At 48.0% G+C, this 26865-nt stretch overlaps 13 non-coding genes and 3 pseudogenes across 13 annotated transcripts; 3 read left to right on the top strand and 13 right to left on the bottom strand.

The window, feature by feature from the left end:
* Positions 1 to 438: 438 nt before the first annotated feature.
* Positions 439 to 654, top strand: LOC134123215 (small nucleolar RNA U3). Its single transcript, XR_009954703.1, has one exon. It is a non-coding gene; the product is annotated as a small nucleolar RNA U3 (small nucleolar RNA).
* Positions 655 to 1309: 655 nt separating this feature from the next.
* Positions 1310 to 1525, top strand: LOC134123218 (small nucleolar RNA U3). Its single transcript, XR_009954706.1, has one exon. It is a non-coding gene; the product is annotated as a small nucleolar RNA U3 (small nucleolar RNA).
* A 655-nt stretch (positions 1526 to 2180) lies between these two features.
* Positions 2181 to 2268, top strand: LOC134123222 (small nucleolar RNA U3; annotated as a pseudogene).
* A 251-nt stretch (positions 2269 to 2519) lies between these two features.
* LOC134123190 (U2 spliceosomal RNA) lies at positions 2520 to 2710 on the bottom strand. The gene has a single exon (XR_009954680.1). It is a non-coding gene; the product is annotated as a U2 spliceosomal RNA (small nuclear RNA).
* Positions 2711 to 3244: 534 nt separating this feature from the next.
* Positions 3245 to 3360, bottom strand: LOC134123241 (U5 spliceosomal RNA). The gene has a single exon (XR_009954728.1). It is a non-coding gene; the product is annotated as a U5 spliceosomal RNA (small nuclear RNA).
* Positions 3361 to 4419: 1059 nt separating this feature from the next.
* On the bottom strand, positions 4420 to 4583 carry LOC134123179 (U1 spliceosomal RNA). Its single transcript, XR_009954666.1, has one exon. It is a non-coding gene; the product is annotated as a U1 spliceosomal RNA (small nuclear RNA).
* A 259-nt stretch (positions 4584 to 4842) lies between these two features.
* LOC134123195 (U2 spliceosomal RNA) lies at positions 4843 to 5018 on the bottom strand (annotated as a pseudogene).
* Positions 5019 to 10590: 5572 nt separating this feature from the next.
* Positions 10591 to 10706, bottom strand: LOC119228257 (U5 spliceosomal RNA). The gene has a single exon (XR_005121469.1). It is a non-coding gene; the product is annotated as a U5 spliceosomal RNA (small nuclear RNA).
* A 334-nt stretch (positions 10707 to 11040) lies between these two features.
* LOC119228276 (U1 spliceosomal RNA) lies at positions 11041 to 11204 on the bottom strand. Its single transcript, XR_005121488.1, has one exon. It is a non-coding gene; the product is annotated as a U1 spliceosomal RNA (small nuclear RNA).
* Positions 11205 to 11463: 259 nt separating this feature from the next.
* On the bottom strand, positions 11464 to 11648 carry LOC119228241 (U2 spliceosomal RNA). The gene has a single exon (XR_005121461.2). It is a non-coding gene; the product is annotated as a U2 spliceosomal RNA (small nuclear RNA).
* Positions 11649 to 17221: 5573 nt separating this feature from the next.
* LOC134123233 (U5 spliceosomal RNA) lies at positions 17222 to 17337 on the bottom strand. Its single transcript, XR_009954720.1, has one exon. It is a non-coding gene; the product is annotated as a U5 spliceosomal RNA (small nuclear RNA).
* Positions 17338 to 18383: 1046 nt separating this feature from the next.
* Positions 18384 to 18547, bottom strand: LOC134123178 (U1 spliceosomal RNA). Its single transcript, XR_009954665.1, has one exon. It is a non-coding gene; the product is annotated as a U1 spliceosomal RNA (small nuclear RNA).
* Positions 18548 to 18806: 259 nt separating this feature from the next.
* LOC134123188 (U2 spliceosomal RNA) lies at positions 18807 to 18997 on the bottom strand. The gene has a single exon (XR_009954678.1). It is a non-coding gene; the product is annotated as a U2 spliceosomal RNA (small nuclear RNA).
* Positions 18998 to 19532: 535 nt separating this feature from the next.
* LOC119206947 (U5 spliceosomal RNA) lies at positions 19533 to 19648 on the bottom strand. The gene has a single exon (XR_005118236.2). It is a non-coding gene; the product is annotated as a U5 spliceosomal RNA (small nuclear RNA).
* Positions 19649 to 20696: 1048 nt separating this feature from the next.
* Positions 20697 to 20860, bottom strand: LOC119228210 (U1 spliceosomal RNA). Its single transcript, XR_005121435.2, has one exon. It is a non-coding gene; the product is annotated as a U1 spliceosomal RNA (small nuclear RNA).
* A 259-nt stretch (positions 20861 to 21119) lies between these two features.
* LOC119228247 (U2 spliceosomal RNA) lies at positions 21120 to 21295 on the bottom strand (annotated as a pseudogene).
* Between the last annotated feature and the right edge of the window lie 5570 nt (positions 21296 to 26865).

The raw sequence follows: 26865 nt of genomic DNA, 5'->3' as shown, positions 1-26865 counted from the left end.
ATTGTTCTCTTGGAATTTGGTGTCCTAGCAATCCCTGAGCTTGTCCTTCAAGTCACGCTGATTACCCGAATATACCCCTGTCCCTGCAATTGAAGCCTTTTTTCTTCTCATTGAGAAGACCTTTCAGTTCACTGGTGACCGTTGGCTTGTAGTTGGTAAAGTAGTGTACAGTCCAGATTGGAACGTTGGCATTTTTAGAGAATCAAATGTTATTCTGTAAGGCATTCCGGAATGCTGTGGATAACCTCCCAAGAGGTCCACACTGCAGATAGCAGTCCATCAATCCAAGAAGTCCTGCATGGCTTCGTTTGCCTCTGTCCAGCGCCTCACAGTCTGCCTCAGCACCAAAGGAACATACTCTGGTGGTAACAAAAGGAGAACCATTGGTGATAGTTGTTTTTTTGAAAGTCAAATTCCGTTTTCACCCTCAAGCAAACTAAGACTATACTTTCAGGGATCATTTCTATAGTTTCCGACTTGAGAAGTGTGTTTCAAAATGGTATGGCCTCGCTATCCACGATGATGAAATGTGATATTTCCCACTGGGCGTGAAGCGGGCACAGAGAAGTGAATCAGTTCACAAGCTTTCTGCCATTGATGACCGCTCTTTACTTCCTAGTGGAGTAAAGAGGTGGGAAATATGGACCAAGTGGTTATCAGACTATGTCAACAGACTTTTATATATAACCCCAAAAATTCGACTTGATTAGTTGATAGAATGGCTGAATTATCCGATATATTTTACTGTGTTTCAGTTCAAAGGGGGATTTTGTGACACCTTTCCGCATTGACCCTTTGCAGGAAGCCCAATAGTCATCTCCCTCACGCCTGCAAACCAGTTATCTGCTCACCCAGTTCACACCTCCCTCACATTGTTCTCTTGGAATTTGGTGTCCTAGCAATCCCTGAGCTTGTCCTTCAAGTCACGCTGATTACCCGAATATACCCCTGTCCCTGCAGTTGAAGCCTTTTTTCTTCTCATTGAGAAGACCTTTGAGTTCACTGGTGACCGTTGGCTTGTTGTTGGTGAAGTAGTGTACAGTCCAGATTGGAACGGTGGCATTTTCACAGAATCAAATGTTATTCCGTAAGGCATTCCGGAATGCTGTGGATAACCTCCCAAGAGGTCCACACTGCGGATAGCAGTCCATCAATCCAAGAAGTCCTGCATGGCTTCGTTTGCCTCTGTCCAGCGCCTCACAGTCTGCCTCAGCACCAAAGGAACATACTCTGGTGGTAACAAAAGGAGAACCATCGGTGATAGTTGTTTTTTTGAAAGTCAAATTCCGTTTTCACCCTCAAGCAAACTAAGACTATACTTTCAGGGATCATTGCTATAGTTCCCGACTTGAGAAGTGTGTTTCAAAATGGTATGGCCTCGCTATCCACGATGATGAAATGTGATATTTCCCACTGGGCGTGAAGCGGGCACAGAGAAGTGAATCAGTTCACAAGCTTTTTGCCATTGATGACCGCTCTTTACTTCCTCGTGGAGTAAAGAGGTGGGAAATATGGACTGAGTGGTTATCAGACTACGTCAATAGACTTTTATATATAACCCCAAAAATTCGACTTGATTAGTTGATAGAATGGCCGAATTATCCGATATATTTTACTGTGTTTCATTTCAAAGGGGGATTTTGTGACACCTTTCCGCATTGAACCTTCGCAGGAAGCCCAATAGTCATCTCCCTCGAGCCTGGAAACCAGTTATCTGCTCACCCGGTTCACACCTCCCTCACATTGTTCTCTTGGAATTTGGTGTCCTAGCAATCCCTGAGCTTGTCCTTCAAGTCACGCTGATTACCCGAATATACCCCTGTCCCTGCAATTGAAGCCTTTTTTCTTCTCATTGAGAAGACCTTTGAGTTCACTGGTGACCGTTGGCTTGTAGTTGGTAAAGTAGTGTACAGTCCAGATTGGAACGTTGGCATTTTTAGAGAATCAAATGTTATTCTGTAAGGCATTCCGGAATGCTGTGGATAACCTCCCAAGAGGTCCACACTGCAGATAGCAGTCCATCAATCCAAGAAGTCCTGCATGGCTTCGTTTGCCTCTGTCCAGCGCCTCACAGTCTGCCTCAGCACCAAAGGAACATACTCTGGTGGTAACAAAAGGAGAACCATCGGTGATAGTTGTTTTTTTGAAAGTCAAATTCCGTTTTCAACCTCAAGCAAACTAGGACTATACTTTCAGGGATCATTTCTATAGTTTCCGACTTGAGAAGTCGATCATGGTATCTCCCCTGCCAGGTAAGTATAAGTTGGTAGTGACAGAGACAGGAGTGGTATTCCCAAACAGAGCACTTGGGGTGACGGTTCCCAGATGGCACCGTCCTCACAGATCAGTGAATTTAAAATCAGTGATCAGTGTGAAATGCAAAATAAAGGCACAATTGATGAGTAAACATATCAGTTGCTTGCCAAAAGTCTCAGCCAGTTGAGACTTGTACACAGAGGCAAACCAACTACCTAGACTACACCAATGAATTGGGTCACCAGTTATTTTTTTCACAAGATAAAGGTTGCACCTTTCCCGGAAGTGCTGCAATTCCGGGTCAATGCTTGGAGTGAGCAGAGCAAGCCCCTTTTTCATCTCCCAGAGCTAAAAATCGGCTTAATATGTAGTCCTCATATAGAGGACATATCAGATATTAAACTGATAAGAACAGATACTACACTTGATCTTAGCCAAAAGGCCGAGAAGCGATGACACATGAATGTTTGCCTCCAGACCCAACGGACTAGCGCATCTCTCAAATGTCGGGGTGCGGCTCATACAAATGGGCGTGGCAGTCGCCTGTTACTTAACATCCCACTCCCCACGCAGCCTGTATTCTTAAAAATCTTTGATTTCCTTCCAATCAAAAGTGTAAGCTCTTGATGAACTCTTGTTGATTCCTTCCAATCAAAAGTGTAAGCTCTTGATGAACTCTTGTTGATTCCTTCCAATCAAAAGTGTAAGCTTTTGATGAACTCTTGTTGAATTCACTTATAATTCAGAGAGTGATTTCACTTTTAGGCACCTCTGTCTAAAAATGGAACTAACCCCAAACAGCCCTCAAAAATCATTCGTTTTTTTTGCAATCAAAAGTGTAAGCTCCTGCCTAAATCTTGATTTCACTCTAAATTCAGACAGTAATTCAGACTTGATCCAAAGCTCAACCAGAGACTCCAGGAATAAGTTTACTCGAATGACAGGCTCTTCCATCCCACTAATTTATTTTTCTTACAAGTACATGAGGCTTAGCCAAATAGCAGAGCCTGGCAAAAAATAAGGTCAACTCATTGTTGTTCCTCTCCACGGAAGTCTTTAGTAAAAGGCGAAAGACTAATGCGTATTGAAGAGAAACCAAAGTCAGTAGCACAATCAGGTGAAAGGCAGCCCTATATCCCTGTGGAACAAGTAATCCCTCTTGCGGTAGGGAGTGGTTGAGCTGCGGGTGTCCAAAGCCTAACCCATTTCCCAGCCCCCTTTCCTCAAAAAATCTATGATTTCTTTTCAATCAAAAATTGTAAGGCCCTCCTGAAATGTTGTTGGTTTACTGTGAATTCAGACAATCATTCAGTGATTTAACACTCCAGTGGTGAGTAAACAGGTCCATTGTTGGCAAAGAAGCTCAATCTTGGGGACCAACAGTAGTTCAAAGAGATGTGTGCAAGTGAAAAGCACTGGTTTTTCTTTGACACTAATATCAGTGGAGAGTGCGGACGCAGTCCCCAACTACCACAAAAACACTGCCCTGCACTCTGAAAACTTCACACACAGGCTCAGGGCCACCACGGGAAGAGCATGCACGCAAGTACACACGTGCACGCACACGCACACACACTCGGACTGAATGGGAGTCAATGGGAGCTTCCCCAGGGGAACCTCCTATTGGGCCCAAAATCTAAAGTGGCCCCCCTGAGGGCCCCGGGAGGAGATGGTCCAAATTTCAGCAGCCCAGCACCAACCAAGAAAGAGTTGTAGGCAAAATCCAAACTCATTTCCCGGTTTGTAGTGGTCGGTTTCACAAATTCTTGGACTGACAGCCGCACTCTGCAAACTTCACACACAAGCTCAGGGCCACCATGGGTAGAGCATGCACACGAGCACACACGTGCAAGCTCCTGATGAACTCTTGTCGAATTCACTTTGAATTCAGACAGTGATTTCACTTTCAGGCACCTCTGTCCGAAAATGGAATCACCCAAAAACAAACCTCAAAAGTCATTGATTTTTTTTCAATCAAAAATTGTAAGGCCCTCCTGAAATGTTGTTGGTTTACTGTTAATTCAGACAATCACTCAGTGGTTTAACACTCCAGTGGTGAGTATACTGGTCCATTGTTGGCAAAGAGGCTCAATCTGGGGACCAACAGTAGTTGAAAGAGATGTGTCCAAGTGGAAAGCACTGGTTTTTCTTTGACACTAATATCAGGGGAGAGCGCGGACGCAGTCCCCCACTACCACAAATTATGCAGTCGAGATTCCCACATTTGAGGAATTCGCAGTGGTCAACACAGCCGGAGTGCAATGGCTGAGCCTCGCCCTGGGTGAACCACCTTTGTGATGATGGTATCTCCCCTGCCAGGTAAGTATAAGTTGGTAGTGACAGAGACAGGAGTGGTATTCCCAAACAGAGCACTTGGGGTGACGGTTCCCAGATGGCACCGTCCTCACAGATCAGTGAATTTAAAATCAGTGATCAGTGTGAAATGCAAAATAAAGGCACAATTGATGAGTAAACATATCAGTTGCTTGCCAAAAGTCTCAGCCAGTTGAGACTTGTACACAGAGGCAAACCAACTACCTAGACTACACCAATGAATTGGGTCACCAGTTATTTTTTTCACAAGATAAAGGTTGCACCGTTCCCGGAAGTGCTGCAATACCGGGTCAATGCTTGGAGTGAGCAGAGCAAGCCCCTTTTTCATCTCCCAGAGCTAAAAATCGGCTTAATATGTAGTCCTCATATAGAGGACATATCAGATATTAAACTGATAAGAACAGATTTTTTTTTATTATGAAAAGGATCTTTACACAATTCAAATGCATACAAACTCATATCTGTAGGTCTGTCTTCTCACAATACATCACCAACAAGAAAACAAAAACAAAAAACTCTTTATAACACATTTTAGGGATGAGCTCAGTCTGCCTAGCCACTAGGAACCACCTTTAACCCAAGGCCACCCTTCCACCTTTCCAAGGCGGCATGCTTCCCCCACCTCCTGATGTCCATCATCATCCTCCCCTTCAGCTCCATCTCGATTCTCCTCACTACCCACTCCACGCTCACTTCCTTGTTATTGTTCACTAGGTCTTGCCTCGCCCGCCACAGGCCCCTCTTAACCAGGCTCACTATTAGCCATGCGAGGACCATTGTTCTTCCTAGGCCCACTCCTTCTTTCACCCTGCTCCAAGTTAGTCTAAACCCTGGGACCAACTGTACAAGCCAAATATTTGCCCTTGCCCACACCACACTTGCAAAGGAACAGTCCCACATGACATGTCTCATGGTCTCGTTGTGTAAACATCCCCCTCTGGGGCATGCAGGGACTTTAGTCAAACCATGTCGATAAAGCAGATCTCGTACAGGCAGACACCCATGGAGGCACAACCAGTTGAGGTCCTTGAGCCCATTGTCAAGCCCCCGCGGTTGGATCCTCCTCCAAATACCTGCTGGCGTCCCAACCATTGCACATGCAACCACTCCCTTCCTGGCAACCTTGTAAAGTGCCCTGTGGCTTATTAACACGCCTGTTTCTGAGGCCTCAGGATGGGCCCGCAACCACCTGGCTGCATGATTGTAGTGCCATGGCTGCTGCTCCACCCGGGGAGCTAAATTACTCCAAGATATTACACCCCTAGCTTGGTATGAAAAGTATAGCCGTAGGAAGTGTCCTGACGGATGTGCCACTGGAGCAGATAGCTGGCTATACAAAGAAGAAACAAAAATGCAGTCCAGTTTTAGCGGGAGGTGCGGCACGTCCCTTCCCCCTGCTTCAATTCCAGCCATCATGCGAATCCTCGCAACATACTCATATCGTCCCCCCCAGATGAACGAGAAGACAAGGCGCATGAGGGGCCTCCTCATGCTGACAGGCATCGGGTATATGTATGCCAAATACAGGAGAGATGGCAGAACATCTACCTTTAGAACAAGCACCTTCCCTATCAAAGTCAGGCTCCTGCTCCTCCAGAGAGCAAGCTTCTTCTGGACTGCCATAAAGCGCCTGTTCCAGTTGGCCGTGGCACTATGGGCTGTCTCAAAGCTGACCCCTAGTACCTTCAGGGGTCCCTCACAGAGCGGCAACCCTCCTGGTACCTCTGTCCTGTCTTTCCAACGCCCAAAGTACTTCACCGACGATTTGGCATGATTTAATTTTGCGCCAGCCGCCCGACCGAAACTCTGGAAAATCTCCAATGATCGGATTAGGCAAGCATCGTCGTCCAGCAGCAGTGTGGTGTCGTCTGCGTACTGAGACAGTTTGACTCGTAGGCCTCCACTGCCAGGTATCAGGAAACCTTTAACACCCGGGTCAGCCCGAATGGCTGCTGCCAGTGGCTCCATGTAAAGGATGTAGAGCAGTGGTGAGAGTGGACACCCCTGTCTGACTCCTGCGTGCAAACTGAAAAACTCCCCCAAATGACCATTAACTGAAATTGTGCTCCCCACAGCTGTGTACAATACCCGTAACCATCCTACAAACCTATCACTGAAGCCTAATCTGCTTAAAACCCTAAACATAAAACCCCAGTGAACCCTGTCAAAGGCTTTTGCCTGGTCGAGACCCACAACCATAAGTGGTAAGTGCCTGTCTTCCACCCATGCGACAGTGTCCCGAATGAGCTGAAGATTCCATCTCACCGAACGCCCCGCCACTCCGCAGGTCTGATCCACATGGACAACATGAGGAAGTGCTTTGCCCAGCCGATCCGCTAAGACCTTTGCCAGGAGCTTGTAATCAACACAAAGCATGGTCAGTGGCCGCCAGTTCCCTAGGTCGGTGTGGTCCCCCTTCTTAAAAAGAAGGGAGATAACTCCGGTGGCCATAGACCCTCCCATCACACCGGTGCTGAGTATTGTGGAAAGGACCTCCAACACTACCGGCCCTAGTATGTCCCAAAACTTGAGATAAAACTCTGCCGGCAGTCCGTCAATACCAGGCACCTTCCGCCTGTTCATTCTTTGGAGGGCCTCCTCAAGTTCTTCAAGGGTCAGCGGGGTATCCAGAGTCTGTGCTATGTTTAAAGGCACCCGCTGGGTCAACAACTCCAAGAAATTCTCTCCACCATCTACATCTATCTCCTTCTCCAAAAACCTTGTGCGGTAGTAGTCAGTGGCGGCCTGCACCATCTCCCCCTTGTCCGACACAACCCTACCATGCTTGTCCCTAACCCCGGTTACTACCCGTTTTGCCCTGTCGGCCCGTATTGAGCTGAAAAAGGCAGCAGAACACGTTTCAAAACTCTCAATGAATTTTTCACGTGACTGCAACAGGAATGCTCGGGCCTTTTGCTCATAGATATCCCTGAGCTGTGCCTTGAGGGAGTCGCAAGCCTGCTGGTTTAAAGTGCCGCACGAGTTCCCCCTAGCGTATTCAAGTTCGAGAAGTTGCTGGAGCCGAAAACCCTCCCTCTTTGCCCACCTCGCCTTCTTTTTGCTATATTGCACACAAAACAACCTTATTCGCTCCTTGGCAACCTCCCACCACTCAATGGCTCCCGGACACATTGGCCGTAATCCCAACAGACCTCCGAAAAACAGACGAAAATCTTTAATGAATAAATCTTCCTCTAAGATGTTGATGTTAAGGCGCCAGTAACCGGTCCCAAACACTGGTGCACATGAAACCATGTCAAGCAGTACTCCATCATGGTCCGAGAAACACACCGGGAGCAATCTGCCTGCCAATAAGCTCAAAGACCTTGAGAGGAAAATGTAGTCCAAGCGTTTAGCTATGCCCCTTGAGTTCCGCCATGTAGGGCTTAGCACCTGTGGTTTAACCCACCGTAACCCGTCTACTAGGCCGTGCTTGGACATTAAATTGGTGATAAAAATGTCACTAGTATCTCCCCCTGTACCTAGCTCAACATTTAAGTCACCCCCTATAATAACCTGCCTAGTAGTGGCAAGATGTGGTTCCATTTGGCCAATCATGTCCTTCCTCTCGGTTGCTGATTGTGGCCCATATACTACAATAACCCTGAATTTGGCTGTTCCCCATGTCACGTCTGTACCCATTATCCTCCCTTGGACAATAACAAAGGATGTCTCTACCAGAATTTCTTTAGTTCCAAATAAAATGCCCACCCCTGTGGAGTGGACCCCCCCTACACTCCAAACTGAGTCCCCTTTGGTCCACTCCTTTGAAAACATTTTGACGTCCCCCATATCCCGTAAATGAACCTCCTGCAAAAGACAAATATCAGCTTGGAGTGTGGCCACAAAATCGAAAACGACCCTCCTTTTCACTTTGTCCCTCATTCCCCTTGTATTTAATGACAGTACCTTAAGAGAACCCATTTCAGGCAAAGTTTGTTCCCCCTACTGGGTGTACGGGGTGTCTTTGTCCATCTGTTCAGCCCAGGAAAGAGGAACCGTGTTTGCCGAGTTTGCCGGGTTTGCCGGTCGACTAGGTCCATCATATACGTCCTCCCCATATGGGGATGACAACATGAGCAAGCCTTGGGGGAGTTCAAAATCCATCCCCAGCCCTTCGGCCATCAAGGCAGCTCCTTCCCCTGTGCACTGTCCCTCCAACTCTTCTGCAGCATTCCCATTTGGGTCCTGTTGTATGTCCTCTCTGGCTCCACTGTCGTCAGTGGCATTCCCCAGCTTCACGGCTTCCTCTCTCCTACTGCCGTCAATCCCCTCCTTTTCATCCACGACATCCGTCTTCTCCCTCTTGGTTTTTTTACTGCATGCCTCCTCTGCACACTCTTCATACTCACACGTCAGTGTTCCAAAAACCTGTGAGACCTTTCGTGCCCCTGGCTTCATCGTGGGGAAGGATGCACCAAGCGTAAGCTCCGGAAACTCCTCCATCTCGCTATGGTCTGCTGCTTGGGCTGCCTCGTCCACTAATGCTGCTCCTTCGTCCTGCAATGCGGCTCCCACTCCTCCCTCTAAGGTATCTGCTCCAGGCCCCATCGGTGCTGGCCCCTCCTTGGTAGGCCGCGATGTCTCGGATTCTGTTTCCTGCACTGTGGTTCTGTTAAGGACTCCCGTTTGTTTTGCAACCTCGGAAAAAGTCCTCCTGCGGCTAGGGCAGCTCCTATAGAGGTGGTCCGCCCCTCCGCATCCGTGGCAAGTTTTCGGTGCCACACATTCCTTGGCCACGTGTCCTGTTTGCCCACAAAACCGGCAGCTTTCCCCCGTGCAGCCTGCTTCTGAGTGGCCAGACCGTCTGCATTTACGACAGAAGGCTGGCTGGCGGTTATAGAACAAATACCCGCGGTCGCCCCCAAGACTAAAAAAGGCAGGGGGGTGTTGGAGGCCATCCGGCCCTGTCGGATCTGGATTCAGCAGAACCTGGAACAGCCGACGTCCGGTCCAAAAACCAAGTGGGTCTTTTATATGGCGGGCTGATGTTGCCACGTCCCCATACTGGCACAGAAAGGAAACTAAAGCTTCATCAGTGACAAAGGGGTTGTACATATGGACTGACACTGTTCTGAAGTTCGGTCTGTCAAGGTTCAGGACTTCGTAGTAGGCAAGAGGGCTCACCTTCGCCTCCTTTCTGCAGATTTCCGATACTCTTCTGTAGATGTCCTCGGTCCTGAAGGTAACGTCAAAAGCTTTTTCCTGCTGGTTCCACTGAATGCACAGAACATCCTGTATCACCAGATTGAGCTGGCCCATGATGACTTGTTTTCCAAAAAAAACTCTCGACAGGACCTGATCTTCTTCTTTGGTAGCTCGAAATCTCAGAGTATACCTCAGCCCGACCTTTGGGATCGGCTGCTCGTTGGGTGATGTGGCCATTCCTCCGTCGTCACGCGCTTCCCTTGCGTTGTCAAAAATGGATTACCATGGTGATCTTAGCCAAAAGGCCGAGAAGCGATGACACATGAATGTTTGCCTCCAGACCCAACGGACTAGCGCATCTCTCAAATGTCGGGGTGCGGCTCATACAAATGGGCGTGGCAGTCGCCTGTTACTTAACATCCCACTCCCCACGCAGCCTGTATTCTTAAAAATCTTTGATTTCCTTCCAATCAAAAGTGTAAGCTCTTGATGAACTCTTGTTGATTCCTTCCAATCAAAAGTGTAAGCTCTTGATGAACTCTTGTTGATTCCTTCCAATCAAAAGTGTAAGCTCTTGATGAACTCTTGTTGAATTCACTTATAATTCAGAGAGTGATTTCACTTTTAGGCACCTCTATCTAAAAATGGAACTAACCCCAAACAGCCCTCAAAAATCATTCGTTTTTTTTGCAATCAAAAGTGTAAGCTCCTGCCTAAATCTTGATTTCACTCTAAATTCAGACAGTAATTTGAGACTTGATCCAAAGCTCAACCAGAGACTCCAGGAATAAGTTTACTCAAATGACAGGCTCTTCCATCCTACTAATTTATTTTTCTTACAAGTACATGAGGCTTAGCCAAATAGCAGAGCCTGGCAAAAAATAAGGTCAACTCATTGTTGTTCCTCTCCACGGAAGTCTTTAGTAAAAGGCGAAAGACTTATGCGTATTGAAGAGAAACCAAAGTCAGTAGCACAATCAGGTGAAAGGCAGCCCTATATCCCTGTGGAACAAGTAATCCCTCTTGCGGTAGGGAGTGGTTGAGCTGCGGGTGTCCAAAGCCTAACCCATTTCCCAGCCCCCTTTCCTCAAAAGTCATTGATTTTTTTTCAATCAAAAATTGTAAGGCCCTCCTGAAATGTTGTTGGTTTACTGTTAATTCAGACAATCACTCAGTGGTTTAACACTCCAGTGGTGAGTATACTGGTCCATTGTTGGCAAAGAGGCTCAATCTTGGGGACCAACAGTAGTTGAAAGAGATGTGTCCAAGTGGAAAGCACTGGTTTTTCTTTGACACTAATATCAGGGGAGAGCGCGGACGCAGTCCCCCACTACCACAAATTATGCAGTCGAGATTCCCACATTTGAGGAATTCGCAGTGGTCAACACAGCCGGAGTGCAATGGCTGAGCCTCGCCCTGGGTGAACCACCTTTGTGATCATGGTATCTCCCCTGCCAGGTAAGTATAATTTGGTAGTGACAGAGACAGGAGTGGTATTCCCAAACAGAGCACTTGGGGTGACGGTTCCCAGATGGCACCGTCCTCACAGATCAGTGAATTTAAAATCAGTGATCAGTGTGAAATGCAAAATAAAGGCACAATTGATGAGTAAACATATCAGTTGCTTGCCAAAAGTCTCAGCCAGTTGAGACTTGTACACAGAGGCAAACCAACTACCTAGACTACACCAATGAATTGGGTCACCAGTTATTTTTTTCACAAGATAAAGGTTGCACCGTTCCCGGAAGTGCTGCAATACCGGGTCAATGCTTGGAGTGAGCAGAGCAAGCCCCTTTTTCATCTCCCAGAGCTAAAAATCGGCTTAATATGTAGTCCTCATATAGAGGACATATCAGATATTAAACTGATAAGAACAGATTTTTTTTTTTTTTTTTTATTATGAAAAGGATCTTTACACAATTCAAATGCATACAAACTCATATCTGTAGGTCTGTCTTCTCACAATACATCACCAACAAGAAAACAAAAACAAAAAACTGTTTATAACACATTTTAGGGATGAGCTCAGTCTGCCTAGCCACTAGGAACCACCTTTAACCCAAGGCCACCCTTCCACCTTTCCAAGGCGGCATGCTTCCCCCACCTCCTGATGTCCATCATCATCCTCCCCTTCAGCTCCATCTCGATTCTCCTCACTACCCACTCCACGCTCACTTCCTTGTTATTGTTCACTAGGTCTTGCCTCGCCCGCCACAGGCCCCTCTTAACCAGGCTCACTATTAGCCATGCGAGGACCATTGTTCTTCCTAGGCCCACTCCTTCTTTCACCCTGCTCCAAGTTAGTCTAAACCCTGGGACCAACTGTACAAGCCAAATATTGCCCTTGCCCACACCACACTTGCAAAGGAACAGTCCCACATGACATGTCTCATGGTCTCATTGTGTAAACATCCCCCTCTGGGGCATGCAGGGACTTTAGTCAAACCATGTCGATAAAGCAGATCTCGTACAGGCAGACACCCATGGAGGCACAACCAGTTGAGGTCTTTGAGCCCATTGTCAAGCCCCCGCGGTTGGATCCTCCTCCAAATACCTGCTGGCGTCCCAACCATTGCACGTGCAACCACTCCCTTCCTGGCAACCTTGTAAAGTGCCCTGTGGCTTATTAACACGCCTGTTTCTGAGGCCTCAGGATGGGCCCGCAACCACCTGGCTGCATGATTGTAGTGCCATGGCTGCTGCTCCACCCGGGGAGCTAAATTACTCCAAGATATTACACCCCTAGCTTGGTATGAAAAGTATAGCCGTAGGAAGTGTCCTGACGGATGTGCCACTGGAGCAGATAGCTGGCTATACAAAGAAGAAACAAAAATGCAGTCCAGTTTTAGCGGGAGGTGCGGCACGTCCCTTCCCCCTGCTTCAATTCCAGCCATCATGCGAATCCTCGCAACATACTCATATCGTCCCCCCCAGATGAACGAGAAGACAAGGCGCATGAGGGGCCTCCTCATGCTGACAGGCATCGGGTATATGTATGCCAAATACAGGAGAGATGGCAGAACATCTACCTTTAGAACAAGCACCTTCCCTATCAAAGTCAGGCTCCTGCTCCTCCAGAGAGCAAGCTTCTTCTGGACTGCCATAAAGCGCCTGTTCCAGTTGGCCGTGGCACTATGGGCTGTCTCAAAGCTGACCCCTAGTACCTTCAGGGGTCCCTCACAGAGCGGCAACCCTCCTGGTACCTCTGTCCTGTCTTTCCAACGCCCAAAGTACTTCACCGACGATTTGGCATGATTTAATTTTGCGCCAGCCGCCCGACCGAAACTCTGGAAAATCTCCAATGATCGGATTAGGCAAGCATCGTCGTCCAGCAGCAGTGTGGTGTCGTCTGCGTACTGAGACAGTTTGACTCGTAGGCCTCCACTGCCAGGTATCAGGAAACCTTTAACACCCGGGTCAGCCCGAATGGCTGCTGCCAGTGGCTCCATGTAAAGGATGTAGAGCAGTGGTGAGAGTGGACACCCCTGTCTGACTCCTGCGTGCAAACTGAAAAACTCCCCCAAATGACCATTAACTGAAATTGTGCTCCCCACAGCTGTGTACAATACCCGTAACCATCCTACAAACCTATCACTGAAGCCTAATCTGCTTAAAACCCTAAACATAAAACCCCAGTGAACCCTGTCAAAGGCTTTTGCCTGGTCGAGACCCACAACCATAAGTGGTAAGTGCCTGTCTTCCACCCATGCGACAGTGTCCCGAATGAGCTGAAGATTCCATCTCACCGAACGCCCCGCCACTCCGCAGGTCTGATCCACATGGACAACATGAGGAAGTGCTTTGCCCAGCCGATCCGCTAAGACCTTTGCCAGGAGCTTGTAATCAACACAAAGCATGGTCAGTGGCCGCCAGTTCCCTAGGTCGGTGTGGTCCCCCTTCTTAAAAAGAAGGGAGATAACTCCGGTGGCCATAGACCCTCCCATCACACCGGTGCTGAGTATTGTGGAAAGGACCTCCAACACTACCGGCCCTAGTATGTCCCAAAACTTGAGATAAAACTCTGCCGGCAGTCCGTCAATACCAGGCACCTTCCGCCTGTTCATTCTTTGGAGGGCCTCCTCAAGTTCTTCAAGGGTCAGCGGGGTATCCAGAGTCTGTGCTATGTTTAAAGGCACCCGCTGGGTCAACAACTCCAAGAAATTCTCTCCACCATCTACATCTATCTCCTTCTCCAAAAACCTTGTGCGGTAGTAGTCAGTGGCGGCCTGCACCATCTCCCCCTTGTCCGACACAACCCTACCATGCTTGTCCCTAACCCCGGTTACTACCCGTTTTGCCCTGTCGGCCCGTATTGAGCTGAAAAAGGCAGCAGAACACGTTTCAAAACTCTCAATGAATTTTTCACGTGACTGCAACAGGAATGCTCGGGCCTTTTGCTCATAGATATCCCTGAGCTGTGCCTTGAGGGAGTCGCAAGCCTGCTGGTTTAAAGTGCCGCACGAGTTCCCCCTAGCGTATTCAAGTTCGAGAAGTTGCTGGAGCCGAAAACCCTCCCTCTTTGCCCACCTCGCCTTCTTTTTGCTATATTGCACACAAAACAACCTTATTCGCTCCTTGGCAACCTCCCACCACTCAATGGCTCCCGGACACATTGGCCGTAATCCCAACAGACCTCCGAAAAACAGACGAAAATCTTTAATGAATAAATCTTCCTCTAAGATGTTGATGTTAAGGCGCCAGTAACCGGTCCCAAACACTGGTGCACATGAAACCATGTCAAGCAGTACTCCATCATGGTCCGAGAAACACACCGGGAGCAATCTGCCTGCCAATAAGCTCAAAGACCTTGAGAGGAAAATGTAGTCCAAGCGTTTAGCTATGCCCCTTGAGTTCCGCCATGTAGGGCTTAGCACCTGTGGTTTAACCCACCGTAACCCGTCTACTAGGCCGTGCTTGGACATTAAATTGGTGATAAAAATGTCACTAGTATCTCCCCCTATACCTAGCTCAACATTTAAGTCACCCCCTATAATAACCTGCCTAGTAGTGGCAAGATGTGGTTCCATTTGGCCAATCATGTCCTTCCTCTCGGTTGCTGATTGTGGCCCATATACTACAATAACCCTGAATTTGGCTGTTCCCCATGTCACGTCTGTACCCATTATCCTCCCTTGGACAATAACAAAGGATGTCTCTACCAGAATTTCTTTAGTTCCAAATAAAATGCCCACCCCTGTGGAGTGGACCCCCCCTACACTCCAAACTGAGTCCCCTTTGGTCCACTCCTTTGAAAACATTTTGACGTCCCCCATATCCCGTAAATGAACCTCCTGCAAAAGACAAATATCAGCTTGGAGTGTGGCCACAAAATCGAAAACGACCCTCCTTTTCACTTTGTCCCTCATTCCCCTTGTATTTAATGACAGTACCTTAAGAGAACCCATTTCAGGCAAAGTTTGTTCCCCCTACTGGGTGTACGGGGTGTCTTTGTCCATCTGTTCAGCCCAGGAAAGAGGAACCGTGTTTGCCGAGTTTGCCGGGTTTGCCGGTCGACTAGGTCCATCATATACGTCCTCCCCATATGGGGATGACAACATGAGCAAGCCTTGGGGGAGTTCAAAATCCATCCCCAGCCCTTCGGCCATCAAGGCAGCTCCTTCCCCTGTGCACTGTCCCTCCAACTCTTCTGCAGCATTCCCATTTGGGTCCTGTTGTATGTCCTCTCTGGCTCCACTGTCGTCAGTGGCATTCCCCAGCTTCACGGCTTCCTCTCTCCTACAGCCGTCAATCCCCTCCTTTTCATCCACGACATCCGTCTTCTCCCTCTTGGTTTTTTTACTGCATGCCTCCTCTGCACACTCTTCATACTCACACGTCAGTGTTCCAAAAACCTGTGAGACCTTTCGTGCCCCTGGCTTCATCGTGGGGAAGGATGCACCAAGCGTAAGCTCCGGAAACTCCTCCATCTCGCTATGGTCTGCTGCTTGGGCTGCCTCGTCCACTAATGCTGCTCCTTCGTCCTGCAATGCGGCTCCCACTCCTCCCTCTAAGGTATCTGCTCCAGGCCCCATCGGTGCTGGCCCCTCCTTGGTAGGCCGCGATGTCTCGGATTCTGTTTCCTGCACTGTGGTTCTGTTAAGGACTCCCGTTTGTTTTGCAACCTCGGAAAAAGTCCTCCTGCGGCTAGGGCAGCTCCTATAGAGGTGGTCCGCCCCTCCGCATCCGTGGCAAGTTTTCGGTGCCACACATTCCTTGGCCACGTGTCCTGTTTGCCCACAAAACCGGCAGCTTTCCCCCGTGCAGCCTGCTTCTGAGTGGCCAGACCGTCTGCATTTACGACAGAAGGCTGGCTGGCGGTTATAGAACAAATACCCGCGGTCGCCCCCAAGACTAAAAAAGGCAGGGGGGTGTTGGAGGCCATCCGGCCCTGTCGGATCTGGATTCAGCAGAACCTGGAACAGCCGACGTCCGGTCCAAAAACCAAGTGGGTCTTTTATATGGCGGGCTGATGTTGCCACGTCCCCATACTGGCACAGAAAGGAAACTAAAGCTTCATCAGTGACAAAGGGGTTGTACATATGGACTGACACTGTTCTGAAGTTCGGTCTGTCAAGGTTCAGGACTTCGTAGTAGGCAAGAGGGCTCACCTTCGCCTCCTTTCTGCAGATTTCCGATACTCTTCTGTAGATGTCCTCGGTCCTGAAGGTAACGTCAAAAGCTTTTTCCTGCTGGTTCCACTGAATGCACAGAACATCCTGTATCACCAGATTGAGCTGGCCCATGATGACTTGTTTTCCAAAAAAAAACTCTCGACAGGACCTGATCTTCTTCTTTGGTAGCTCGAAATCTCAGAGTATACCTCAGCCCGACCTTTGGGATCGGCTGCTCGTTGGGTGATGTGGCCATTCCTCCGTCGTCACGCGCTTCCCTTGCGTTGTCAAAAATGGATTACCATGGTGATCTTAGCAAAAAAGGCCGAGAAGCGATGACACATGAATGTTTGCCTCCAGACCCAACGGACTAGCGCATCTCTCAAATGTCGGGGTGCGGCTCATACAAATGGGCGTGGCAGTCGCCTGTTACTTAACATCCCACTCCCCACGCAGCCTGTATTCTTAAAAATCTTTGATTTCCTTCCAATCAAAAGTGTAAGCTCTTGATGAACTCTTGTTGATTCCTTCCAATCAAAAGTGTAAGCTCTTGATGAACTCTTGTTGATTCCTTCCAATCAAAAGTGTAAGCTCTTGATGAACTCTTGTTGAATTCACTTATAATTCAGAGAGTGATTTCACTTTTAGGCACCTCTGTCTAAAAATGGAACTAACCCCAAACAGCCCTCAAAAATCATTCGTTTTTTTTGCAATCAAAAGTGTAAGCTCCTGCCTAAATCTTGATTTCACTCTAAATTCAGACAGTAATTTGAGACTTGATCCAAAGCTCAACCAGAGACTCCAGGAATAAGTTTACTCAAATGACAGGCTCTTCCATCCTACTAATTTATTTTTCTTACAAGTACATGAGGCTTAGCCAAATAGCAGAGCCTGGCAAAAAATAAGGTCAACTCATTGTTGTTCCTCTCCACGGAAGTCTTTAGTAAAAGGCGAAAGACTTATGCGTATTGAAGAGAAACCAAAGTCAGTAGCACAATCAGGTGAAAGGCAGCCCTATATCCCTGTGGAACAAGTAATCCCTCTTGCGGTAGGGAGTGGTTGAGCTGCGGGTGTCCAAAGCCTAACCCATTTCCCAGCCCCCTTTCCTCAAAAAATCTATGATTTCTTTTCAATCAAAAATTGTAAGGCCCTCCTGAAATGTTGTTGGTTTACTGTGAATTCAGACAATCATTCAGTGATTTAACACTCCAGTGGTGAGTAAACAGGTCCATTGTTGGCAAAGAAGCTCAATCTTGGGGACCAACAGTAGTTCAAAGAGATGTGTGCAAGTTAAAAGCACTGGTTTTTCTTTGACACTAATATCAGTGGAGAGTGCGGACGCAGTCCCCAACTACCACAAAAACACTCTGAAAACTTCACACACAGGCTCAGGGCCACCACGGGAAGAGCATGCACGCAAGTACACACGTGCACGCACACACACACTCGGACTGAATGGGAGTCAATGGGAGCTTCCCCAGGGGAACCTCCTATTGGGCCCAAAATCTACAGTGGCCCCCCTGAGGGCCCCGGGAGGAGCTGGTCCAAATTTCAGCAGCCCAGCACCAACCAAGACAGAGTTGCAGGCAAAATCCAAACTCATTTCCCGGTTTGTAGTGGTCGGTTTCACAAATTCTTGGACTGACAGCCGCACTCTGCAAACTTCACACACAAGCTCAGGGCCACCATGGGTAGAGCATGCACACGAGCACACACGTGCAAGCTCCTGATGAACTCTTGTTGAATTCACTTTGAATTCAGACAGTGATTTCACTTTCAGGCACCTCTGTCCGAAAATGGAATCACCCAAAAACAAACCTCAAAAGTCATTGATTTTTTTTCAATCAAAAATTGTAAGGCCCTCCTGAAATGTTGTTGGTTTACTGTTAATTCAGACAATCACTCAGTGGTTTAACACTCCAGTGGTGAGTATACTGGTCCATTGTTGGCAAAGAGGCTCAATCTTGGGGACCAACAGTAGTTGAAAGAGATGTGTCCAAGTGGAAAGCACTGGTTTTTCTTTGACACTAATATCAGGGGAGAGCGCGGACGCAGTCCCCCACTACCACAAATTATGCAGTCGAGATTCCCACATTTGAGGAATTCGCAGTGGTCAACACAGCCGGAGTGCAATGGCTGAGCCTCGCCCTGGGTGAACCACCTTTGTGATCATGGTATCTCCCCTGCCAGGTAAGTATAAGTTGGTAGTGACAGAGACAGGAGTGGTATTCCCAAACAGAGCACTTGGGGTGACGGTTCCCAGATGGCACCGTCCTCACAGATCAGTGAATTTAAAATCAGTGATCAGTGTGAAATGCAAAATAAAGGCACAATTGATGAGTAAACATATCAGTTGCTTGCCAAAAGTCTCAGCCAGTTGAGACTTGTACACAGAGGCAAACCAACTACCTAGACTACACCAATGAATTGGGTCACCAGTTATTTTTTTCACAAGATAAAGGTTGCACCGTTCCCGGAAGTGCTGCAATACCGGGTCAATGCTTGGAGTGAGCAGAGCAAGCCCCTTTTTCATCTCCCAGAGCTAAAAATCGGCTTAATATGTAGTCCTCATATAGAGGACATATCAGATATTAAACTGATAAGAACAGATACTACACTTGATCTTAGCCAAAAGGCCGAGAAGCGATGACACATGAATGTTTGCCTCCAGACCCAACGGACTAGCGCATCTCTCAAATGTCGGGGTGCGGCTCATACAAATGGGCGTGGCAGTCGCCTGTTACTTAACATCCCACTCCCCACGCAGCCTGTATTCTTAAAAATCTTTGATTTCCTTCCAATCAAAAGTGTAAGCTCTTGATGAACTCTTGTTGATTCCTTCCAATCCAAAGTGTAAGCTCTTGATGAACTCTTGTTGATTCCTTCCAATCAAAAGTGTAAGCTCTTGATGAACTCTTGTTGAATTCACTTATAATTCAGAGAGTGATTTCACTTTTAGGCACCTCTGTCTAAAAATGGAACTAACCCCAAACAGCCCTCAAAAATCATTCGGTTTTTTTGCAATCAAAAGTGTAAGCTCCTGCCTAAATCTTGATTTCACTCTAAATTCAGACAGTAATTTGAGACTTGATCCAAAGCTCAACCAGAGACTCCAGGAATAAGTTTACTCAAATGACAGGCTCTTCCATCCTACTAATTTATTTTTCTTACAAGTACATGAGGCTTAGCCAAATAGCAGAGCCTGGCAAAAAATAAGGTCAACTCATTGTTGTTCCTCTCCACGGAAGTCTTTAGTAAAAGGCGAAAGACTTATGCGTATTGAAGAGAAACCAAAGTCAGTAGCACAATCAGGTGAAAGGCAGCCCTATATCCCTGTGGAACAAGTAATCCCTCTTGCGGTAGGGAGTGGTTGAGCTGCGGGTGTCCAAAGCCTAACCCATTTCCCAGCCCCCTTTCCTCAAAAAATCTATGATTTCTTTTCAATCAAAAATTGTAAGGCCCTCCTGAAATGTTGTTGGTTTACTGTGAATTCAGACAATCATTCAGTGATTAAACACTCCAGTGGTGAGTAAACAGGTCCATTGTTGGCAAAGAAGCTCAATCTTGGGGACCAACAGTAGTTCAAAGAGATGTGTGCAAGTTAAAAGCACTGGTTTTTCTTTGACACTAATATCAGTGGAGAGTGCGGACGCAGTCCCCAACTACCACAAAAACACTCTGAAAACTTCACACACAGGCTCAGGGCCACCACGGGAAGAGCATGCACGCAAGTACACACGTGCACGCACACACACACACTCGGACTGAATGGGAGTCAATGGGAGCTTCCCCAGGGGAACCTCCTATTGGGCCCAAAATCTACAGTGGCCCCCCTGAGGGCCCCGGGAGGAGCTGGTCCAAATTTCAGCAGCCCAGCACCAACCAAGACAGAGTTGCAGGCAAAATCCAAACTCATTTCCCGGTTTGTAGTGGTCGGTTTCACAAATTCTTGGACTGACAGCCGCACTCTGCAAACTTCACACACAAGCTCAGGGCCACCATGGGTAGAGCATGCACACGAGCACACACGTGCAAGCTCCTGATGAACTCTTGTTGAATTCACTTTGAATTCAGACAGTGATTTCACTTTCAGGCACCTCTTTCCGACAATGGAATAACCCAAAAACAAACCTCAAAAGTCATTGATTTTTTTTCAATCAAAAATTGTAAGGCCCTCCTGAAATGTTGTTGGTTTACTGTTAATTCAGACAATCACTCAGTGGTTTAACACTCCAGTGGTGAGTATACTGGTCCATTGTTGGCAAAGAGGCTCAATCTTGGGGACCAACAGTAGTTGAAAGAGATGTGTCCAAGTGGAAAGCACTGGTTTTTCTTTGACACTAATATCAGGGGAGAGCGCGGACGCAGTCCCCCACTACCACAAATTATGCAGTCGAGATTCCCACATTTGAGGAATTCGCAGTGGTCAACACAGCCGGAGTGCAATGGCTGAGCCTCGCCCTGGGTGAACCACCTTTGTGATCATGGTATCTCCCCTGCCAGGTAAGTATAAGTTGGTAGTGACAGAGACAGGAGTGGTATTCCCAAACAGAGCACTTGGGGTGACGGTTCCCAGATGGCACCGTCCTCACAGATCAGTGAATTTAAAATCAGTGATCAGTGTGAAATGCAAAATAAAGGCACAATTGATGAGTAAACATATCAGTTGCTTGCCAAAAGTCTCAGCCAGTTGAGACTTGTACACAGAGGCAAACCAACTACCTAGACTACACCAATGAATTGGGTCACCAGTTATTTTTTTCACAAGATAAAGGTTGCACCGTTCCCGGAAGTGCTGCAATACCGGGTCAATGCTTGGAGTGAGCAGAGCAAGCCCCTTTTTCATCTCCCAGAGCTAAAAATCGGCTTAATATGTAGTCCTCATATAGAGGACATATCAGATATTAAACTGATAAGAACAGATTTTTTTTTTTTATTTTTTTTATTTTTTTTTATTTTTATTTTTATTATCTTACACATCATTACCTTACATCATCCATTACACCAGCAAAAATACAATATACGGATAATACAATGCAGAACTCATACCTAATACAGTTTGTAGAACTCAAACCCTACCCCCTAGGGCCACACTCCCTTCCATCGTTCCTTAGCTGCATGGAAGCCATACTTTTCCTCCTCCCCCCTTTTCATCTGGCGCAGCTTCTCCCTCACCCTCGCGACAATACTTTCTATCTCGTTTCCCTCATTACTTTTAATAAGGGCCATTCTGGCATCCCAAAGTGCTGCCTTCCCCATTGACAGAATTAACCACAACAAAAATCCCTCCCTCCCTCGTCCTCTTAATCCCACACCCAACATCAAAACCTCATAAGACAGTCTCCCCAATCTCGGAAAAAACCCCCCCAGCTCTCCCCACATTGCTCTTGCAAACCCACATCCCCAAAAAACATGGCACAAATCCTCGTCTCTGCCGCAACCTAACCGTGGACAGGAGCGTAGCCTTGACAGGCCATGCCTGTACAAAGTATCCCTCACGGGCATCCTCTTATGTAGGCATAGCCAGTTGATGTCTTTCAGTCGGTTTGGCAGCTCCTTGTGCTGCGTAAACGTCCACTCGTCTCTGCCGACTCCGAGAACCCTCACAGGTCCCTGTTTTGCCACTAAGGCCTTGTATAGCCTCCTATGATCCAGGCATAGTTCCCCTTCCCCGCACTCCTTGTGCCTCTTAGCCCAGCCTATCATCTGCTTGTAATGTGGTGGAATAATTTCCCCTTTCGGCCGCCCATTCTCCCATTTCACCAAATTCCTCAGGGGAAAGGACAGCCAAAACCTGAGCAGCACGTGGTACCAGTGCCCACTGGGGGATCTTACCCCATTGCAGCAAAAAGAAAAGAAAAGAACATCTAATTTAAGCGGAACATCAGGCACTCCCCTCCCCCCCTCTGTTACGCCTTGCTTCATCCAGTCCCTCCTCACATACTCATATCCCCCCCACACAAAGGAGAAAACATCCCCCACTAATCTTCTCCTATACTCCGGAGGCAGCGGGAAAACATACGCCAGGTAAATTATTGATGGCAGGATGTCCGCCTTGACTGCCAAAACCCTCCCAGTTAAGGATAAACGTCGGGTCTTCCACAGCCCTATTCTTGACCTCACACCAGCCAGTCGCCTTCTCCAATTCACCCGCCCACTCTCGCTTCTATCGAAATCCACCCCCAGTATTCTCATTGGACCCTGGCACTCTGACAATCCAAACTGCACCCCCCCTCTCCCCTTCCATGGTCCAAAATACTTGACTTTGGATTTTCCCACATTGACCTTTGCCCCGGATACTTTGGAAAAGGACTCCAAGATGTCCAAAACACGAAGCAAGGAGCTCTCCGTTGTTAAAAAGAGAGTCATGTCATCTGCATACTGAGACATCCTCAAATCTCTTTCTCCCCCTCCTGGAAGGCGCAATCCTTTAACCTCAGCATCCGCCCTAATAGCTAAAGCTAGAGGTTCGACATATAAAACAAAAAGCAGTGGTGAGAGTGGACACCCTTGCCTCACCCCTGTTTGCTGTGGCACCAGATCCCCCATATGCCCATTCACTCCCACCCTACTCCCAACCCCTGTATACATAATCCCTAACCACCTCCGAAAAATGGGTCCGAAACCCATCCTCTCTAAGACAGCTGCCAAAAAACCTTGGTTGACCCTATCAAACGCCTTTTCCATGTCCAACCCCACCAGCATGAGAGGCACCCCACGTTCCTCCGCCCAGTGGATACAATCCCTCACCAGCCCTAAATTCCATTGGATGTGTCTCCCCTCCACCCCGCATGTCTGATCCACATTTACCACATGAGGTAGAGCCGATCGGAGTCGTCTAGCCAACACTCTGGCGATGATCTTGTAATCAACGCAGAGGAGAGTTATTGGCCTGAAATTTCCCAGGTCCTCTTTTTCCCCTTTTTTGTGTAACAGTGTCAACACCCCCTCCCTCATTGTCTTCCCCAACAGCCCCCCTTCTATCACTGACCCCACAACTTTTAAAAAATCCTCCCCCAGGATTCCCCAAAAAGTTGCATAAAATTCCTTCGGTAACCCATCAATCCCTGGCACCTTTCCCGCTCCCAACCCTCTCATAGCTTCCTCCAATTCCGCAAGACCCACCGGACGTTCTAAGGCCTCCACCACTTCCCCTGGCACCTTAACCTCAAGGCCCTTTAAAAAACCTCCTTGTTCTGGTCCGTCCACCTCTTGTGGCCCCATGGTGTCCCCAAAAAATTTGGAGGCAATCCCAACCATGCCTCTTGGATCCGAGACAAGGTTACCATCTTTCTCCCGTAGCCCGGAAATACACACCCTTGACCGGGCATCCCTCACCTGTTTAAAAAACATGGGCGTACAGGTCTCTGCCACATTTAATGATTCCATCCTACATCTTTTCAGGAAGTCATCAGCTTTCCCTTTAAAATACAGGCCCAATTGTTCCCTCACTTCCCTGTCCCTCTGCTTATCCCTTATTCCCCCCTTGTTCTCTGCCTCCATTAAAGTATGCAACTCCTTTTGAAGCCTCCTAAAACCCCCCCTCTTTTCCCTTGCTCTTTCTGAACAATATTCAACCGTCACCCTCCTGATGTTTACCTTTATGTATTCCCACCAGTCCACAATATTGCCAAAGAAGGGCTTCAGTAAGACCCACCCCTCATAGTGTGAAATGACGGCTCTACGGAAAGCCTCCTCCCCCAAAACCCTGCAATTTAACTTCCAGTACCCCTTTCCAAAACTTGGGGCCACCACTAAAAAGGCCACCTCCAGTTGGTTGTGGTCAGAGAACCACACTGGTCTCACAACTGCCTTACGTACAGCAACAGCACCTGGCACAAAAACAAAATCAATCCTACTATGTGCACCCCGTGAATTTGACCATGTTGTACCCTCGCCTGTTGGCTCCACAGCCCTGTACCCGTCTTTCAGCATGAACCCCTTCACCAAATCTGTCAAATACGGCAAACTAAAATCCCCCGACCCCTCAAAAGAGACATTGAAATCCCCCCCTAGAACCACCACCTTGTTTGTGACACACACCTCTGTTAGTGCAATAAATAGGGCCTTACGTCCCTTCGGCTCCGCTGGTGCATACACATTAATAAATCTAAATGAAACCCCCCTCCAAAATGCATCCACCACCAGGACCCTCCCCTGGACCACTGAAAAACTGTCCCGAACTTGAAACTCTTTATTCCCAAAGAGGATTCCGACCCCTGAGGAGTGTACCCCCCCGACTCCCCATCTGGACTCACCCTTGAGCCAGGCCTCCGAAAAGGCCCTGACATCCCCACCATCCCTCAGATGCACTTCCTGCAGAAAGCAAACATGTAAGGGCGTCTGAAACAGGTATTGGTAAATACTTGCCCTCTTCACCACATTCCTCATACCCCTGACATTTATGGTCATTACTGAAAATAAGGCCATTCAGTAATCAGCTTGGAGTGTGGCCACAAATTCGAAAACGACCCTCCTTTTCACTTTGTCCCTTATTCCCCTTGTAGTTAATGACAGTACCTTAAGAGAACCCATTTCAGGCAAAGTTTGTTCCCCCTACTGGGTGTACGGGGTGTCTTTGTCCATCTGTTCAGCCCAGGAAAGAGGAACCGTGTTTGCCGAGTTTGCCGGTCGACTAGGTCCATCATATACGTCCTCCCCATATGGGGATGACAACATGAGCAAGCCTTGAGGGAGTTCAAAATCCATCCCCAGCCCTTCAGCCATCAAGGCAGCTCCTTCCCCTGTGCACTGTCCCTCCAACTCTTCTGCAACATTCCCATTTGGGTCCTGTTGTATGTCCTCTCTGGCTCCACTGTCGTCAGTGGCATTCCCCAGCTTCACGGCTTCCTCTCTCCTACTGCCGTCAATCCCCTCCTTTTCATCCACGACATCCGTCTTCTCCCTCTTGGTTTTTTTACTGCATGCCTCCTCCGCACGCTCTTCATACTCACACGTCAGTGTTCCGAAAACCTGTGAGACCTTTCGTGCCCCTGGCTTCATCGTGGGGAAGGATGCACCAAGCGTAAGCTCCGGAAACTCCTCCATCTCGCTATGATCTGCTGCTTGGGCTGCCTCGTCTACTAATGCTGCTCCTTCCTCCTGCAATGCGGCTCCCACTCCTCCCTCTAAGGTATCTGCTCCAGGCCCCATCTGTGCTGGCCCCTCCTTGGTAGGCCGCGATGTCTCGGATTCTGTTTCCTGCACTGTGGTTCTGTTGAGGACTCCCGTTTGTTTTGCAACCTCGGAAAAAGTCCTCCTGCGGCTAGGGCAGCTCCTATAGAGGTGGTCCGCCCCTCCGCATCCGTGGCAAGTTTTCGGTGCCACACATTCCTTGGCCACGTGTCCTGTTTGCCCACAAAACCGGCAGCTTTCCCCCGTGCAGCCTGCTTCTGAGTGGCCAGACCGTCTGCATTTACGACAGAAGGCTGGCTGGCGGTTATAGAACAAATACCCGCGATCGCCCCCAAGACTAAAAAAGGCAGGGGGGTGTTGGAGGCCATCCGGCCCTGTCGGATCTGGATTCAGCAGAACCTGGAAGAGCCGACGTCCGGTCCAAAAACCAAGTGGGTCTTTTATATGGCGGGCTGATGTTGCCACGTCCCCGTACTGGCACAGAAAGGAAACTAAAGCTTCATCAGTGACAAAGGGGTTGTACATATGGACTGACACTGTTCTGAAGTTCGGTCTGTCAAGGTTCAGGACTTCGTAGTAGGCAAGAGGGCTCACCTTCGCCTCCTTTCTGCAGATTTCCGATACTCTTCTGTAGATGTCCTCGGTCCTGAAGGTAACGTCAAAAGCTTTTTCCTGCTGGTTCCACTGAATGCACAGAACATCCTGAATCACCAGATTGAGCTGGCCCATGATGACTTGTTTTCCAAAAAAAACTCTCGACAGGACTTGATCTTCTTCTTTGGTAGCTCGAAATCTCAGAGTATACCTCAGCCCGACCTTTGGGATCGGCTGCTCGTTGGGTGATGTGGCCATTCCTCCGTCGTCACGCGCTTCCCTTGCGTTGTCAAAAATGGATTACCATGGTGATCTTAGCCAAAAGGCCGAGAAGCGATGACACATGAATGTTTGCCTCCAGACCCAACGGACTAGCGCATCTCTCAAATGTCGGGGTGCGGCTCATACAAATGGGCGTGGCAGTCGCCTGTTACTTAACATCCCACTCCCCACGCAGCCTGTATTCTTAAAAATCTTTGATTTCCTTCCAATCAAAAGTGTAAGCTCTTGATGAACTCTTGTTGATTCCTTCCAATCAAAAGTGTAAGCTCTTGATGAACTCTTGTTGATTCCTTCCAATCAAAAGTGTAAGCTCTTGATGAACTCTTGTTGATTCCTTCCAATCAAAAGTGTAAGCTCTTGATGAACTCTTGTTGAATTCACTTATAATTCAGAGAGTGATTTCACTTTTAGGCACCTCTGTCTAAAAATGGAACTAACCCCAAACAGCCCTCAAAAATCATTCGGTTTTTTTGCAATCAAAAGTGTAAGCTCCTGCCTAAATCTT

Source organism: Pungitius pungitius, unplaced genomic scaffold (genome assembly GCF_949316345.1).
Source record: "Pungitius pungitius unplaced genomic scaffold, fPunPun2.1 scaffold_31, whole genome shotgun sequence".
In the NCBI taxonomy this organism is placed as follows: domain Eukaryota; kingdom Metazoa; phylum Chordata; class Actinopteri; order Perciformes; family Gasterosteidae; genus Pungitius; species Pungitius pungitius.
Note: the sequence above shows the minus strand (reverse complement) of the source record. Positions and strands in the feature narration are given on the sequence as shown.